Source organism: Xenopus laevis, chromosome 5S (assembly GCF_017654675.1).
Source record: "Xenopus laevis strain J_2021 chromosome 5S, Xenopus_laevis_v10.1, whole genome shotgun sequence".
Taxonomy (NCBI): domain Eukaryota; kingdom Metazoa; phylum Chordata; class Amphibia; order Anura; family Pipidae; genus Xenopus; species Xenopus laevis.
The window spans coordinates 122,783,664-122,796,374 of record NC_054380.1 but is presented as its reverse complement, the minus strand read 5'-3'; positions in this window follow the sequence as shown (position 1 = coordinate 122,796,374).

Here is a 12,711-nt window from a genome sequence, read left to right as displayed (position 1 = left end):
GGGGCAGCTGGGAAATTGACAATATGTCTAGCCCCATGTCAGATTTCAAAATTGAATATAAAATATATAAAAAAAATCTGTTTGCTCTTTTGAGAAATGGATTTCAGTGCAGAATTCTGCTGGAGCAGCAGTATGTTGGCGCTATATAAATACATGTTAATAATAATAATATTAACTGATTCATTTTGAAAAAAAAATTTTTTTTTCCCAAGACAGTATCCCTTTAAAACACTTACATTTTTGGTGTTACTGTTCCTTTAAAGGGCAAGTCAACCCTAAAATTAACATTTGTCTAATAAAATAAAACCTAATTCTAAGCAAATTTCCAATATAATCTTAAAACTATTAAAAGTTTTCAGTGCTTTTAAAGTTATATTATCAATTGAATACAGGTATGGGATCCGTTATCTGGGAACCCGTTATCCAGAAAGCTCAGAATTACAGAAAGTCCATCTCCCATAGACTCCATTATAATCAAATAATCCAACTTTTTAAAAATGATTTCCCTTTTCTCTGTAATAATAAAACAGTAGCTTTTACTTGTCCCAACTAAGGTATAATTAATCCTTATTGGAAGCAAAACCAGCCTATTGGCTTTATTTAATGTTTACATGATTTTCTAGTAGACTTAAGGTATGAAGATCCAAATTATGGAAATATACCTGTATTGAAAGCAACATTTGTTCCCCAGCAAAATCAGGTGAATAATATCATTGGATAATAACTGGCGTTTTTGATTGAATTATTGGTTAAAACAGTTACTGTACAAACTTAAATTCAGTGTGCAAAGTGCAATCTCGGAGGCTAATTTACATTTTTTTTACCCATAATGCTGTGCTTTCCCTATCATAACAGCACCATGTGGCCACACTCTGAGTTGCATCTACTGCAATTGCCTGAAATTAACGTCATGTTTTGTCACAAATTAGATGTAGGTTGCATCTAGCATTTTTTTAGAGCCAGGTTGCATTGCTTCTGTATATATAGAAGAGCTGAATACCAGGGCACAGTAACTTAATTAACTGCAACCCAAACAGCATTGCTTTGAAGTACCAAGGTGGTGGGATTGATCTGAAAACAGAAGTGATTTCAGTTCCAGTGTTTACGCTGTTTGGTATAAGACACAACAAAGTCCACAGAGATGTTCAATTAAAAAAAACAGGCAGACTGAATGCCCAACACAAGCCCCTATTTATGGACCTGTAGTGAACAAAGGTGTTTATCGACCCTGCACTTATTAAGCTACAACTTCAGTACAGAACAAAGGTGTGATGACTCGATGTGTTGGCCCGATCTCGATCGGGCAGGTTAAAAAATCCAGTCGGATCACAGCCGCATCTGTGCGTCTATCTGACCACCCACGATCGGATCAACCGATATCACTCACTTCAATGTGGGCATATCAGGGAGAGATCCGCTCTGTTGGCGATGTCACCAAACGGGCGGATCTCTACGTCTATGGCCATCTTTAGTGTTAGGTAGTACTATGTCAACTAAGCAATGCTAAGGTAGTAAGGAGGTATTTAAGGGGGATTGTGAAAACTGACCTTGATTACAATGGTAGCTATAATAATAATAGCTAGCAGTTTACCCTTCTTTAAGAGACCTATCATAAAGATAGGCAATATCCTATTAACTTGTTTGAGATTTTAAAAAAATAATGTAAACTTCTGAAAATGTTTGTTCTGCTTAATCATTATAGAGATGTTCCCAAGATGCGTAGCTCCTAGTTCCTGGAGAGAAGGCCAGCACTCGGGCTGGAGTACACATGGGTACGGGGAGAATGACCCCAGTTCTTACTTTAAGCCAGTTAGATCCTCTCTGGATGACATCAAAATCTTCATGTAATCTAGTCATTTACATTCAGTAATGAACAGGAGCAGTTGTGACATGTGACAGATATGGTCCTACAAAAGATTTGTATGGGCCTCAGGTTGCTTTCTAAACTCAACCTATTTTTAATGGGAATGCACCAAATCCAGGATTCAGCCAGGCCAGAATTAAGTAAAAAATTGTTTTCCCACATTTTCCTTTCCTGAACCTAATTTGCATGTGCAAATTAGGATTCGGTTCGGTATTCAGCCCAATCTTTCACAAAAGATTCAGGGATTGACCGAATCTCAAATAGTGGATTTGATGCATCCCTAATTTTTACATCATAATAGTTAACAGTTGGACAGTACTGCCATATAGCATAAGAGAAATTAAAATAAATTATGTTTCTAATGGATTTTAGGCTAAGTTTAATGGAAGGGAATCTACAAAACAACTGTAGCGCCGAGGCTTGTCTATGGTACCAGTTTTGTGCATATATCCCTTTATTTGTAATATTTAGGTGTTTAAAAAAAAATGATTGGGTCAACTAGAAGTATTTTGTTTCAATATGGAAAACCCCCGATTATGATTTTTCCAAAGAGTGTGCAGGAAACACACTGCACTTTATTATATGTCACTGACTTGGAGAAGAGTTAAAATGCCTAATAGGTCATAAAATCAAATCTGACTTCCAAATAAATTCATATTCTCTGCTTACTCTTCATCTGAATTCTTAAATCCACACATTTACATAGACAGGGCTGAAGGACAGGAAATAGTTGTTTAAGTAGCTAAAAGTTGGAATCCAAGCACAACATGGAGATGGAACCAAACACCTCTTCAAACTGTGGATGCTGACCTCAAAACATTGGGCCAAAATAAGAACATTTTTAGATTCATGTAAATGTGTTTCCAAAATGGGAATGGTGCCCAATCAGGCAGTCTCTCCATAGCAAAAGACTACTGCAAGGGACAGCAGTGTCAGAAGGGGCCCTAGGATGAAGTTCTTGCATTGAAAACCAAAGCAGTAGGAAGCCCTTGTGGTAGAATATTATTTATATTATATGGGATCAAACAAATGAATAAAAAGAATGTAGATATTGATGGAGGGATGGTGAGAGGGATAATATATTGTTGTGATGGCAATCTTTACAGGTATGAGACCTGTTATCCAGAATGCTTGGGACCTGGGGGCTGCCCGATAATGGATCTTTCCATAATTTGGATCTTCATCCCTTAAAGGGGACCTGTCATCCTAAGAAAAATTCCAAATCCTATTGTATGATGTAAGACAAGCAAAATAAACCTCACTTCACACTATATAAATTATTTCAGTCTTGTTTCTTTTGGACTTGGAAATCAAAATCACATCAAGCAGGCAGCAGCCATTTTGTGTTATTAAGGCAAACTTTAAATCATGTCAAAATCTTGTTTATGAGCCAAAATGGGGCACTGATGCCCATGCACTGACTGCAAAATTAGATGTTGAAGACGAAGGGGAATGTGAGGCGTGTAGTGACATCTAGGAAGTATAGGCATAGAGACGGGACGGGCAATATATGATTGACAGCTGAGTGTTTTAAATGAGTTCATAACAGGTATGGATGTTTTAATTTAACAAAAATAATTTGGTTTTCATGATTAAAAGGACTTATATTGTACAGCTTTTTGTGTCTGGATGACAGGTCCCCTTTAAGTCCACTAGAAAATCATGTAAACATTATATAAACCCAATATGCTGATTTACCTTCCAATAAGGATTAATTATATCTTAGTACAAGCTACTGTTTTATTATTATAGAGAAAAAGGAAACCATTTATAAAAAGTTGTATTATTATATATAAAATGGAGTCTATTGGAGACTGCCTTTCAGTAATTCAAGGGCTGTCTGGATAACTGGTTTCTAGATAATGGATCCCATGCTTGTACAATGCTACTGTAATATCGCTGCAATGGAGATATCTGTGTGACCAGATTAAGTATGTTTGGTGGGGATGCAGTATTGTGATGGAATGGAGATAATCTGTTGGATTAGTATTATCTCATATTTAAATAGTGACTATGTGGTTGGTAATGATATACTGTATATAGTGCTGTGTGAGAATGGAGTCTCAATATGATAATCATAAATTATGTGATAGGAACAAGGCAGTGTGAGAAGGATGGGACGTTTTTGCAATGGGGATTGTTAATGGCTTTCCTTCCTCCTGCTTCTGCCACTGAATTTATCTATCTGTCTGCCACCTGACCCGACTACTGCACTTGCAAGTTTGTCACTTTTCTTGACTGCTTTTAGACTGAAGCTCTCCAACATGTCTTCTGCTCAATTCTTGAGTTAATGGAAGAGAATTGGAGTAACTTGTGATCTCAACCTTACACACTTCCATATTTCACAGGTCCACCAGCAACTGGTTCTACTATATTACCCAACATCTGGCCAATTCCTTATGTGCTAAGCTTGTTGTTCATGACAAGAAGAAGTATTGTGATGCAAATGGTAAATTGCGATAGAGATGAGAAAAACTATATGGAAAACATATTTTTACCCATTAATTACTTAGAGGTTGCAAAAGCTATCGAATCAGTGGTTGTTCACCTTTGAATTTGCTTATTGTATGATGTAGAGCAGTGGTCACCAACATTTTTTGGCCCAGTGACTGGTGTAAAGGAAAACATTTTTGCAAGGACAGGGGGGAGTTTTGGGGGGTCGGGAGGGGTTGGGAGGTCAGCTGCAACTGTGCATCCAATGCGTTAATTTGGGGCTAGGCTCAGCAACCCAGTTCAGGACTGTCCGCGGCCCTTTTCTGGGCCCTGGCTAGGTGGTCGGGGTCCTCTGATGTATAGAGTAGGGATGCATCGAATCCATGATTCGGTTTGGGATTCAACCAGGATTCGGCCTTTTTCAGCAGGATTCGGCCAAACCCTTTTGCCCGGCCGTACTGAATCAGAATCCTAATCTGCATATGCAAATTAGGGGCAGGGAGGGAAATTGCGTGACCTTTTTGTCACAAAACAAGGAAGTAAAAAATCTTTTCCCCTTCCCACCCCAAAATAGTGGATTTGTTGCATCCCTAGTAGCGAGTGATTTTCTGAGACAATTTGCAATTGGTTTTCATTTTTCATTATTTGTAGTTTTTTTAGTTACCGTATATACCCGAGTATAAGCCGAGTTGTTCAGCATCCAAAATGTGCTGAAAAAGTCTACCTCGGCTTATACTCGGGTCAGCGGTACCCGACCCGAGTAGCTGAGATTGCAGTCACTTTTAATCATTCCTATACCAACAGTACACTTGGGGAGAGACTGCAATATCCCACAATGCCCTCTGTTGGTTATATGAAAGAATAACAGTGACTGCAATATCACACAGCGCCATCTGTTGGTTGTATGAAAGAATAACAGTGCGCCCTCTGTTGATTATATGAAAGATTAACAGTGACTGCAATATCACACAGCGCCCTCTGTTGGTTGTATGAAAGAATAACAGTGTGCCCTCTGTTGGTTATATTAAAGAATAACAGTGACTGCAATATCACACAGCACCCTCTGTTGGTTATATGAAAGAATAACAGTGCGCCCTCTGTTGGTTATATGAAAGAATAACAGTGACTGCATTATCATACAGCACCCTCTGTTGGTTATATGAAAGAATAACAGTGACTGCAATATCACACAGCGCCATCTGTTGGTTATATGGAAGAATAACAGTGACTGCAATATCACACAGTGCCCTCTGTTGGTTATATGGAAGAATAACAGTGACTGCAATATCACACAGTGCCCTCTGTTGGTTATATGAAAGATTAACAGTGACTGCAATATCACACAGAGCCCTCTGTTGGTTACACGAAAAATTAACAGTGATGGCAATATCAAACAGCACCCTCTGCACATGGTAGTGGGACAGTGGGACAATGCACACAGTATTCCGTTTGGCAATTCTCTGTCACCATCAACTTTGCAAAGAAGTCCGGTTGATCGCTGGGGGGGTCGCTTTGGCAGAATGTGCGCTGCTGGGAGACAGGGCTGTAGTTGTGTCTAGGCTTATACTAGAGTCAATAAGTTTTCGTAGGTAAAATTAGGTACCTCGGCTTATACTCGGGTCAGCTTATACTCGAGTATATACGGTACTTAGCTTTTTATTCAGCGGCTCTCCAGTTTGTAAATTCAGCGATCTATTTGCCAGGATCCCAATTACCCTAGCAACCATGTATTGATCTGAATAAGAGACTGGAATATGAATAGGAGAGGGCCTGACTAGAAAGATGGCCAATGAAAAGTAGCAATAACAATAAATGTGTAGCCTTTACAGAGTATTTGTTTTTTAGATGAGGTAAGAAGACAGTTCAAAAACTATAATAAAAAAGGCCAATTAAAAAATTGCATAAAATAAACCGTTCTATAACATACTAAAAGCAAAAATAATGGTGAACCACACCTTTAACGTGCTACTCATTAGATGTTTCTACTGTATCCGCCATAACCAACAGCTGACCACTAGAAAAAAAAAACTATTGGTAGCTAATAGCTGGAGTACGGCTAAAAAGGAATGGATTCATATGGCAAAAAGTTGAAGTGAATACTAATTCTAAAAGTCTTTTATAATTGGGTTGTTGACTTGACACTTGATGGAGACCCATGGTATGTAGAGTTGACTGTTTACAGAGGGTTGTGCCATGTACAACATTACTAGGAGGAGCAAAAAATGTCAGGAGCTTCATATTGCCATAGCTGGGCTGGATGTGTGGACAACTTCTTAACAGGAGTACAAAAGTTTATGAGAAAGTCATGTGATCACTCACATAGTTGTAGGCTGATTTAGTGCAGGAAAGAACTCCAGGACAACATCCTTACAATTCCATAGAAGTTTTCCACACTTGTTGCTTCAACAAAATAACCACAAATGCACCACATAGAAAACTTGATATTTGCCAACAGTGAAATCTACAACCCCAGCACTCACATACACGCACCATACAGTGTCACAATCACATGATTTTCAAGATGACGCAGAGGGGAAAATATACAGCGAAATTTTGATTATAAGTACCATGATTTTAAGTTTTCCTGAATTCTACATTTTTTATTTATGGTCCCACCAATTTATTATGTATTTCAATTAGGGATGTACCGAATCCAGGATTCGGTTCGGGATTCGGCCATTTTCAGCAGGATTCAGACGAATCCTTCTGCCTGGCCGAACTGAATCAGAATCCTAATTTGCATATGCAAATTAGGGTGGGGAGGGAAATCACACAACTTTTTGTCACAAAACAAGGAAGTACAAAATGTCTTCCCCTTCCCATCCCTAATTTGCATATGCAAATTAGGATTCGGTTCAGTATTCAGCCAAATCTTTTGATTAGGATTCAGGGGTTAGGCCAAATCAAAAATAGTGGATTTGTTGCATCCCTAATTTCAATGGGTGCATTTCCCTGATTTTAAGTAACGTTTTCCTGGATTTTACATGAAAATTTTGTCCTGATGTTCCCAAAAACTGCTTTTTTCCTCTTTTAAAGGTTATTATTTGTGAAATAAAGAGGTTTAAAATAGTAACCAGATGTATATTTTGCCACGGTTCTGCCTGTAAATGGTCAATTGCAATTAGTCTGACCCTTGTACAGTCCTGCACCAATCACTTATTGCTATAGGTTGTGTATGTGACTGACAGAGAGGCCTTGCACATGCCCCCTATAGAGTAAGATTAACACTGCAATGCTTAAAGGACCATTAACATCAAAAAAAAAATTTTAAAAAATTGTTAGTATACAATGAAACTTTAAAATTGCAAAGCCTTAGTTAAGAAATAACTTACCGAAACTCTGCTTGCGCTCCTCTTCAGAAAAGGCGGCAGGGCGATGATCCATCATGCGGCGCTCAATTGATCGCCCAATCGCCTTTTCTGAAGAGGAGCACAAGCGGAGTTTTGGTAAGTTATTTCTTAATTAAGGCTTTGTGATTTTAAAGTTTCATTTGTCTTGGTGTTTTTTTTTTTCCAATGTATACTAACGAATTTTTTAAACCAAAAAAATTGATGTTACTGGTCCTTTAACCCCTGTTATTAACATAGTAAATATTGTATCTCCATTCCATTGATAATTTACTCATGTTATGACCTTAACAATAACCTTTATTCATCCGCACATTTGTGCTTACAGTATGGGAAGGAGCTGCCCCAGTAGTAATAATATATTAAATCCATAGAGCACCCTCCAGTGGAAAAAGTGACACAAAAAAAATGGTAAAATGTACTTTGTTGTTTAATCAACAATTAGAATTGTACAGAGAGCTCCCTACAACGAGCGATGGTTTCAATTTTATGTTCTCAGTGCTATTATTGTGGGGTATAAAGAGCATTGGTCCGGACATCAGTGGAGAACTGTAGGGTGGAAATGTACCATAGAGGACATATTATAGAGTATAATAGTTTTCAATAGATACATAAGGTAGGGGTCCCCAACTTTATTTTTTTTTTACCCGTGAGCCACATTCAAAAATAAAAAGAGCTGGGGAGCAACACAGGCATGCAAAAACTTCCTGCGGTGCCAAATAAGAGCTATGACTGGCTATTTGGTAGCCCCTATGTGGACTGTCAGCTACAGAAGGCTCTGTTTGGCAATACACATGATTTTTATGCCAAGCCTGGAATTATAAAATATGCACCTGCTTTGAGGCCACTGGGAGCAACATCCAAGGGTTGGTGAGCAACTTACCTCACTGACATAAGGTATATTCAGCCTGTAACCTAGTGTCCAGGTGTTGTTGGACTGAAACTCTCCACCCTCCCACCAACATCAGAAGGCTGTCGGGCTACCGGTTTAAAGACCTCGTTTTAGGTTATGCCCCCAACCAATTCTCCCTTCATTACCATGGCCCTCACTCTTACTCCAGCCTTAATTTTTTCATTGAAAATATTTTAAAGGAGAAGGAAAGGCATCGTACCCTTGCCAAATGTTAGGCACGCCAAAGTGATTGTATTGACATAACTGAAACACAGGGTTATTTCAGTGAGCACCACAAAGCGATCCTCTTCCAGCTTCTTCTTTCAAATTTCCCCCGGAGCAAACGCATGTGCAGTTGAACGAAATAGCCGACTCTTTAGTTAATGTTTGGCTTTTCGTTCTAGCCGCTCAAAGGAAAGAGGAAGACGGAAGAAGATGTCTCCGTGGTGCTCACTGGTATAACCCCGGGTGCAGTTTTCTGCTGATAGGAGCACCAACCTGGGGTTTCAGGTAAGTCAATACATTCACTTGGGGGTGCCTAACATTTGGCACCCCCAAGTGCAGGATGCCTTTCCTTCTCCTTTAAATCCAATGTACAGTACATGCATGTAATTTTTATGTTTGATGAAGCTGCAGAATATATTGGAATATATATAATATATATATATTGGAATGTTATAATATAATATATATAATAATGTTAATAATAACAACATAATGTTATGGACTAAGAGTAGAAAGAATCAGATAACTCGATTTTTCTAAATAATTATAGAGACGTAACAGATTCAGTTATGGAACTATTTCTGCAAATGTTCCTACGTGCCTTTTTCAGATAAAAACAAATTACTTTTGTAGTTGTCCCTAATGGGTTACACTTCTCTATCAAGAGCTCCTAGCTAATCATCGTTTCACTCGTTTTTGCAATAATCACAAAAATCTTAAACACTGCTGCAAATATAGAAATAACTGATTATACATAAGACCAGCCAGAAAAAAAAAGCAAAATCCCCAAATGATTTTATTACTTCTTTCTTTTGCATGTAGCTTTGGGAAGAGGAAATTATTCCAACATAACGGACAAACAATTATTTTCTTAGTTCGGGTTCGCTGTAGTTTAATGAGACCCATTCCTCGCAGTCCAATTTGTGATAGAATTCAGCAAGTTCAGCAAGAGAGGTTACTGAAGTGAGAGGGTGAAAGTCTCCTACCTTGTATTTTCCCGGAAATCCAAGGCTGCAACTGCCATCTGACTTGCCTTACACAAGAACCTCATTGCTGCTGTCTAAAGAAGGCTGACAGATGTTAATTGAAGAAGATGCCTTCACTGTTCAAACTCAAAAGACACAAAAGTGTTATCTGTAAACAGCTCCCAGTTTAAAACGTTTCAGCTGCTTTACAGGATAATTAGGGATGAAGGGAGGGAAAGAAGGAAATGTCCATGATGTAACCAGAGCTATTGGGGGAGATGTCTTATTTCGGTGGCATTCGATTATAACTCTTTCCTTGCCAGCAACGCTTTAAGAGTTATTTGCCACAAACAGAAATACAGATAAAGGATCGGTTATCCATATTTGTCAGGACCTAAATTGTTTTTTTTTGGACAATTTGGATTGTCTGCTAAAAATGATTTTAACATTAATCAAACCCAATAGATTGATTTGCCTCCATCAGGACTAATTCACTCTTAGTTGGGATCAAGTACTAGGTATGGTTTTATTACAGCGATAAAGAAGTTGAAATTGAGTCTACAATATGTTGTCTCTAGTTTAAATGAGTCTGCATCTATAGCTTCAGTTATTTGTTAGCCTTCTAGTTCTGACACTCTCAATGTTCTTCCTCATTACATTGACTCCTATTTTGTAAAATTCTTTGTGCGTTTATATATCCATCTCCTCTCAAGCTTCCCCTTATGTTTTGCACTTTATTATGGCGTTGCCCTTATCCTTACTACATTTTGCATTGTCTTTTTTTTTTAATGTTTCAACATTTATTTCTTAACAGTACTGAAACATTAATTTGTATGTTGACCCCGTGGACTGTTTTTTTTCCTCCCACTCAACCAGTGCTCCGAGTCCGATTTGTATGTGGGGGGGAAACCAAACAACAATTAAACCAGCGTATGGCACAGCACAGAAGAATCAACTCCTCTGGTCAGAACTCAGCCATGTACCTACATCTAAAAGTAAAGGACACGTGTTTGAAGACTGCCAAGTCCAGATTCTAGACCTGGAGAGTGACTGGTCCAAAAGAGGTGTTGAAGCTATATACGTTAAAACTGAAAAACCAAGTCTGAATAGAGGCTGGGGGGGAGGGGGTGCGACATCTATGGTCTCCCACATACAATGCTGTTTTAGCACCTCTCCCTGGAAGGGAACAGATCATGCTGATTGGAACAACATTCCAGAGGATATATATTTTTAAAGGAAGATTTACAAGTAAAGGTGTCCATACACGGAGAGATCCACTCGTTCGGCGATGTCGCCAAATGAGCGGATCTCTCTCCGATATGCCCACCTTGAGGTGGGCAATAGGCTGATCCGATCGTGGGACCTAGGACCCAACAATTGGATCCTAACGAATGGGAGTCGGGTCGCGGGACTGCATCAACAAACAGATGCGGCCGCGATCCGACTGGATTTTTTGTCCCATCCGATAGAGATCTGCCCAACTTTCAGCCAGATCTCGATCGGGGAAGCCCGTCATGGGGCCCCATATTATTATTATCAACATGTATTTATATAGCGCCAACATATTGCGTAGCACTGTAAAGTAAATGTGATTATACAACTACATCACATGAATTACATATATAAAATATATGGAGTAACAAACATCACAATCAATACAGGACAAACATCACAATCAATACAGGTACAAAAAGGTGAGGAAGGCACTATGCATAGGCATACAGTCTAAAGGGAAGGGAGTAATACACAAGGTGTGGGAGTGGGCAAGATCGAATTAAGTGGGTGAGAAATGTGGTATTGTATGTGGTGTTGTGTTTGGTAGTTAAGCAGAGTGAGGGTAGGCTTCTCGAAAGAAGTGCGTTTTCAGAGATTTTTTGAAAGCAGAAAGGTTGGGAGAAAGTCGGACAGACCGTGGAAGAGCGTTCCAGAGGAGGGGTGTAGCCCTTGCAAAGTCTTGAATGCGAGCATGTGAGGAGGTAATGAGAGAAGCGTTGAGTAGCAGGTCAGTAGAGGAGCGTAGTAAGCGAGTGGGTGAGTATATAGAGATGAGTTCAGAGATGTAGGGTGGAGCAGAGTTGTGAAGTGCTATGAAAGTCAGTGTCATTAATTTGATTCTGAAAGGTAACGGAAGCCAGTGCAGGGATTGACAGAATGGCGAGGCAGAGGAGGAGCGGTTGCTGAGGTGTATGAGCCTCGCAGCAGTGTTCATTATGGACTGGAGAGGTGACAGTCTCTGGAGGGGGAGGCCAATTAAAAGAGAGTTACAGTAGTCTAGACGCGATATGATGAGAGTGAATAAGAATTTTGGCAGCGTCTTGGGTGATAAATGATCGTATTTTGGATATGTTCCTTAGGTGGAAGTGACATGATTTAATAAGTGACTGGATATGAGGAGTGAATGACAGGGCAGAATCTAGGATAACCCCAAGGCACCGGGCCTGGGGAGAGGGGGTGATAGTGGAATTGTTAACTATGATAGATACTTCGGGGATGCTACTGGTGTTAGTTGGAGGAAAGAGAACCATTTCAGTTTTAGAGAGGTTTAATTTAAGGTAGCGTTGCGACATCCAGGTAGAGATAGCGGACAGGCAGGAGGAGACGCGAGTTAGGAGTTCTGGTTGAGATCAGGAGATGAGAGATAGATCTGAGTATCGTCAGCATAGAGGTGGTAGTGGAAACCATACAAATTTATTAATTTGCCAAGGGAGGAAGTATAGAGGGAGAATAGTAATGGTCCCAGGACGGAGCCTTGAGGAACTCCAACAGAAAGAGGTAGGGGAGAAGATGATACTCCATTGTAGGAGACACTGAAGGAACGATTGGTGATGTAAGAAGAGAACCAGGACAGGGCTGTGTCACGAAGGCCAAGCGACTGGAGGGACTGGAGGAGGAGAGGGTGATGTACAGTGTCAAATGCGGCTGAGAGATCAAGCAGTATTAGTAGTGAGAAATGATTGTTGGCTTTAGCGGTTAAGAGGTCATTAG